This window comes from Hemiscyllium ocellatum, chromosome 40 (genome assembly GCF_020745735.1).
Source record: "Hemiscyllium ocellatum isolate sHemOce1 chromosome 40, sHemOce1.pat.X.cur, whole genome shotgun sequence".
Lineage (NCBI taxonomy): Eukaryota > Metazoa > Chordata > Chondrichthyes > Orectolobiformes > Hemiscylliidae > Hemiscyllium > Hemiscyllium ocellatum.
This window is the reverse complement of record NC_083440.1, coordinates 3744306-3750874: the sequence shown is the minus strand read 5'-3', so window position 1 is coordinate 3750874 and position 6569 is coordinate 3744306. Positions and strand designations below refer to the sequence as shown.

General features: G+C 45.7%; 1 non-coding gene across 1 annotated transcript; it reads left to right on the top strand.

Moving 5' to 3' along the window:
- Nucleotides 1-344: 344 nt before the first annotated feature.
- On the top strand, nt 345-418 carry trnai-aau (transfer RNA isoleucine (anticodon AAU)). The gene has a single exon. It is a non-coding gene; the product is annotated as a tRNA-Ile (tRNA).
- Nucleotides 419-6569: the final 6151 nt, after the last annotated feature.

The following is a 6569-nucleotide window of genomic DNA, read 5'->3' as shown; positions in this document are numbered from 1 at the left end:
ATGGCATCAATGCAGATCTTACAAGTTTCCTCATTAACCTCTATGTTCTTTTTTCCCGATCCAACCCTCCAACTCGGCACCACCCACTTGAATTGTCTACCTATCCATCTTTCTGCCCACCTATCTGCTCACTGCTCCTCTCTGATCAATCACCTTCACTCCCATCTTCATCTACTTACTGCATTCCCAGCTCGCTTTTCCCCAGCCCCATCCCCTCGTATTTATACCTCCGCCCTCTTGAGCCACCCCTCTTCCCTAAAGAAGTGTTTATGCACAAAACATCGACTCTGCTGTTCCTGGGATGCTGCCTGACTGGATGTGATTTTCCAGCACCATATTTTGTAGGTTGGTTAGCTCAGCTGGTTAGCGCGTGGTGCTAATAACGCCAAGGTGGTGGGTTCAATCCCCACACTTACCATGTGCAGCGCTCGTCTCGTCAGCTGTGCTGTGTCAAGGTTTGTCGTGGCTTTAAAAATGTGTGCGGCACGGTGGCACAGTGGTTAGCACTGCAGCCTCACAGCGCCAGAGACCCAAGTTCAGTTCCGGCCTCAGGCGACTGACTGTGTGGAGTTTGCACGTTCTCCCTGTGTCTGCGTGGGTTTCCTCCGGGTGCTCCGATTTCCTCCCACACTCCAAAGATGTGCAGGTTAGCTGAATTGGTCATGCTAAATTGCTCGTAGTCTTAGGTGAGGGAGTAAATGTAGGGGAATGGGTCTGGGTGGGTTGCGCTTCAGCAGGTCGGGCTGAAGGGCCTGTTTCCACACGATATAATCTAATATGAGAATTAGCTGTAGTACTAGTCCTCAACTTTTAGTGGGGCGGCACGGTGGCACAGTGGTTAGCACTGCTGCCTCACAGTGCCAGGGACCTGGGTTCAATTCCCGCCTCAGGCGACTGACTGTGTGGAGTTTGCACGTTCTCCCCGTGTCTGCGTGGGTTTCCTCCGGGTGCTCCGGTTTCCTCCCACAGTCCAAAGATGTGCGGGTCAGGTGAATTGGCCATGCTAAATTGCCCGTAGTGTTAGGTAAGGGGTATATGTAGGGGTATGGGTGGGTTGTCGCTTCAGCGGGTCGGTGTGGACTTGTTGGGCCGAAGGGCCTGTTTCCACACTGTAAGTAATCTAATCTAAAATTCCTCGACCCTGCTGATGAAAGCCAATATGCCTTTTCCCTTCTGAAGAACGCTATCAGCTTGTGAGGCAAAACTTGTGTCGGCTGTGGGAGTGGGACACCAAGATCCCTCTGTTCCTTCACACTGCTCAGAATGTTGCCTTTTATCTGAATTCTGGATCCAAATTCGACCTTCCAAAATGCATCACACCACACTTTTCTAGTTTGAACGCCCTCTGTCACTTTTCAGCCCAGTTCTGCATCCTGTTAATGTCTTGTTGCAACCTACAACAGCCCTCCACAGAATCCACAACTCCACCAACCTTCATGCCATGTGCAAACATATGAACCCATCCTTCTACATCCTCATCCAGGTCATTTATAAAAATCACATATATCAGAGTCCCAGAACCTATCCCTATGGAACATAACTGGCCACTGAACTCCAGACCGAATGCTTTCCCTCTATTATTATACATTGTCTTTTATGGGCCAGCCAATTCAATATCCAGACAGCAAAATTTCTGAAAGAGCTAATAATGACAACCTTATCAGTCGCCTTGCTAAAATCAAATACATCACATCCACTGCTCTACAATCAAGGTATATTGCCATATCTTCAAAGAATTCAATGAGGGTTATGAGACATGACCTGCCCCTCATTTAGCCATGCTGACTAACTCTAATCAATCTACGCTTTCTGAAATAATTTGAATCCTGTCTCGCAGAATCCTCTTCAATGATTTGCCCACCATCGACGTAAGACTGATTGGCCTGCAAATTCCAGGGTCATCCCTATTCCCTTTTTTGAACAAGGGAATAACATTTGAAACCCTACAATCATCTGGTACTATGCAAGTGGACAGTGAGGACACAAAAATCATTACCAAAGGCGCAGTAATCTGTTCCCTCACATTCTGTAGGAATCTTGGATATATACCATCTGACCAGGAGACTTATTTATCCCCAGGTTTTTCAATATTTCCGGCGCAACCTCCTGCTTAATATCAGCTTGTTCGAGCAGATCAGTCTATTTCATGCTGTTCTCACAGTCCTTCTCAGTAGTGACATCCCCTATGACCCACGATTCTCGTCTTAAGTTCCCTTCACTATCCTTGATAAGCACTACCCTCACTCTGATCGTCCTTCTTTTTCCTCATGTATGTGGAGAATGCATGTTTTTTCCCCGTTATTTCTAACCGCCATCATGGCTTCATCGTGACCATTTCTAGCTCTCAGAAATCCATTCTCCCTGCTTACATTCTAAGCCCAAAGAGCCCTGTCTGATCCTTGCCTTCAAAACCTTAAGTAAGCAGCCTTCTTCCTCTTGATTGAATGTTCCATATGTCTTGTCATCCAAGCTTCCTTCATCCTATCATCTGTTCCTTACCTCTGTGGGACACAAACTCCAGCACTCACAGCAAGTGCTTCCTGAACAACCTCCACTATTCTGTTGCCTATTTCTCTGTGAACATCTGCTCCCAATTTATGCTGCACAGTTCCTGCCTCAGAGCACTGTAATTGCCCCTTACATAATTAAATGCTTTCCCATGACGCCTCTTCCATCCCTCTCTGCGACTATAGTAAAGGTCATGGAGTTGTGATCACTGCCAACGAAATGCTCTCCCACAGAGATCTGACACCTGACCTGGTTTGTTACCAAGCACCAAATCCAATATGGCCTCCATTCTCGTCAGCCTGTCTACATATTGAATCAGAAATCCTTCCTGGAGATCCAAACAAAATCTGCTCAATCCAAACTATTCACACAAAAGAGTTTTCAAGCAATAATAGCGAAGTTGAAGTTACTCATGATGACAACCCTATTACTTCTGCACCGTTCCAATCTCTGCCTCCTAATCTGCTCCTCCGTAGCTCTGTTGCTTTTAGAGTGGGAGGGGGTCTATAGAAAACCCCCAGTAAAGTAACTGCTACTTTCCTGGTTCTCACGTCCGCGAATAATGACTCGGGAGTCAATCCCTCTTCGACGACCTCAGTGTCTGCTGTTTGATGCTGTTGTCGACTCTAGCAGACCACTCAAAACAGGCAGCCCCATAGGCAGGCAGACCATAACTTTGCAATTTTTTACAGTAAGTATGCAGTGAAACTTACCCAGAGTACGACAGCTAGATTGACTTCTAGTTTTTAAAACAGACAAAACTTTATTCACAAAATTACACAATGAAACAAAAAGAACGGAATAAAGAACGCCTACAGAACTCAACCCATCCAATAAGAGTTAATTATGCTGTTCCGAATAAACACACCCGTCCCAGTAAGCAAACTCTCTTCAAAAACCAGTATAAATGGAACACATGCTTTAGGTTGAAGTTGAAAGGCAGAAAAGAGAAAGAGTTTTCACACAGCTCCTTGTTGAACTGTCCAGTTCCAGCCTGAACTAAAACTGCTCAGCTCAGCTAGCTAGAGAGCTGACTACTCCCTTTCTTTTTCAGTTCACTTCTAAAACATGACCAATTTGAAAAATGTCAAGGTCAGAGACTCCTTTAACCGAAGAACAGCTTTTAGAAAAAAAATGAACTAGCTTTGTGACAGTACTTTCCTTGATTAGCAATGCTACTCCCCACCTCTTTTACCTCCCTCCCTATTCCTGTTGAAACATCTGAACCGCGGGACATCCAACAACGATTTCTGCACCTGTGTTTTCAACTCTCCATAATAGCCACAACTTCCGAGCTCCAAGTATTGATACATGCTCTATGTTCATCACCCTTTTCCTGAGACTTTTGCATTAAAACAGACACACTTCAACCAATCATACTAACTGCAACAGTATACAAATTGTTACACCCATTTTTGTGGGAACGGTCACAGGGCTCCCTACGCTGACAGCTTCTTCCCTTTCTCTCTGCTGATGGTCGCAAAGGTACCTTTACACAGTGATAGAGGTATGACCATCTCCCTGTAACTCCTCTCTATCAACTCCTCATCCTTCCTCACAGTTTCGTTGCATGATATATCTGCCTGATCGCCAGCAACCCCATCTTCTGATCTATCGTCCCGGTTCCCATTCCCCTGCCAAATTAATTTTAACCTTCGTAAAGCGATTTCATAAACCTTCTAGTCAGTAAAATGGTACCCCTCCAGTTCAGTTGCAACCTATCCTTCTTGCACATGTCCTATCCTCCCCCAGAATGGATCCTAATGATTTACATATGTGAAGCCCGGCCTTCGACACCAGCTCTGAAGCCACGTGTTAAGCTGCAGTCACTCTCTATTCCTACCTTCACTAGCCCATGGCCCCAGTAGCAATCCTGAGATTATTACACTGCTTTTCCCGACATTTTTTGCTTCCAATCTAACTCTCTAGATTCTCCTTTCAGGCCCTCATCCTTTTTCCTAGCTATGTCACTGGTACCGATGTGCATCACGGCTTCTGGCTGCTCATCCTCCACTTTGAGAATCCTGCCGACTTGATGCAAGACATCCCTGACCCTAGTACCCATGAAGCATCATACTATCCAGGAACCTCGTTCACGACCAATCTCCTATCTGTTCCTCAAACAATTGAATTTCCGAACACTGTTGTTCTCCTAATCTCCACTCCTTCCCTTCTGAGCCACTGTGGCTTTCCAGTAGGTCACTCCCCCTAACAGTATACAAATTATTATACCTATTTTTGAGGGAACGGCCACAGGGCTCCCTACGCTGACAGCTTCTTCCCTTTCTCTCTGCTGATGGTCGCAAAGCTACCTTTACACAGTGATAGAGGTATGACCATCTCCCTGTAACTCCTCTCTATCACCCTCTCAGCCTCCTGAATGATCCGAATTTCATCCAGCTCTATTTCCATTTCCCTAACGGTCTCTGTGAGGAGCTGGGTTTGGGTGCACTTCTCGCAGTTGAAGTCAGCCAGGACACTAGTGGTGGCCTTACCTTGAATATCCTGCAAAGGCAGCACGGAAATGGTCTAGTTTCCACACCCTCTGAATTGCTGACCAACGCTCCATATTGAGTCTTTTGGCGTGATTAGAAAAGGAGGACGGATGGAAGACATTACACGTGTAGTTTTAAGGTTTAGCCGCTCCCAGATGCGTTAGATCATGTAGCTAGCAATCCCCATATACGCTTCCACTACTGTTCAGCCTTTGATCAGTTTATTTAAAAGATAAACGTTTAATATTCAAAGTTAAGTTCCTGTCAGCTCTCTGGGTTGCGCTCTCTCAACTCCCGTGACTAAATTGGAGGAATGAATGCTTTCTGTTCACCTCAGATTAAGAGGACGGTGAATGTCCAATTCTGTGTTGATTTTCAATCATTAACCTCTGTTACAACTGCAAGGATAATAGTTCTTGATTTCCAGTACAGGAGCCAAGAACACTGTAAAAACACTAACTCTCCTTTGAAAAGTTGATGGTCGCTGTGATGATATACAACAAAGCAAAGTGGCCAAGCCGAGGCTGACAGCGAAGCTTGGTACCCATGAGGATGACCTCAACCGGGACCTTGGGTTCATGTCACACGACAAGCGACCCCACATTATAACCTCTCTTTCATACACACACACGCACACGCGCTTGCACGCACAACTCACTTACATATTAACACACTCACGCACACTCTCTGAAATGCACACTCTGTCTCACACACGCACATACACTCCCCTTACTCACACTCACGCACACACCCTCTCACAGGCTTATACCCCATCACACTCTCACAATTTAAAAAACTTGCACACGTGCAAATTCACACCCTCTCACGTGCACTCACACTCGCATGCATAAACTCACATACACACACACACACACATACTCTCTCTCTCTCTCTGACAGGCTCCTCTGAGACAGGCAAGAAGGGGTAAGATAAAGGAACCTTGGTGGATGAGAGCGGAGGAGCTTCTCGTCAAAAGAAAGAAGGTAGCTTACCTAAGGTAGAGGAAGCAAATGTCATTCTCAGTTCTAAAGGATAACAGGCATGCGAGGAATGAGCTCAAAAATGGTCTGAGGGGAGCCAGGAGGATGCACGAAAAAGGCTTGGCATGAAGGATTATGGAGAATCCAAAGGCATTTTACACGTATGTGAGGAGTATAAGAATAATCAAAGAAAGTGTAGAGCCGATCAGGGATAGCATAGGCAACTTGTGTATAGAGTCTGAGGAGGTAGGGGAAGCCCTAAATGAGGTTTTTGCTTCTGTCTTTACTCAAGAAAAGGACCGTGTAGTGAAAGAAACTATTGAGGAGCAGGTACGTATGCTGGAACAGATAGAGATTGAGGAAGCTGATATGCTGAAAGTTTTGACAAACATTAAGATTGACAAGTCGCCAGGACCAGATCGGATTTGCCCACGGCTGCTTTAGGAAGCAAGAACTGCGGTTACTTCACCGCTTGTGAAAATCTTTGTATCCTCGCTCTCCACCGGAGTCATACTGGAGGACTAGAGGAGTGCAAATGTAATTCCTTTCTTCAAGAAAGGAAATAGGGAAATCCCCAGCAATTACA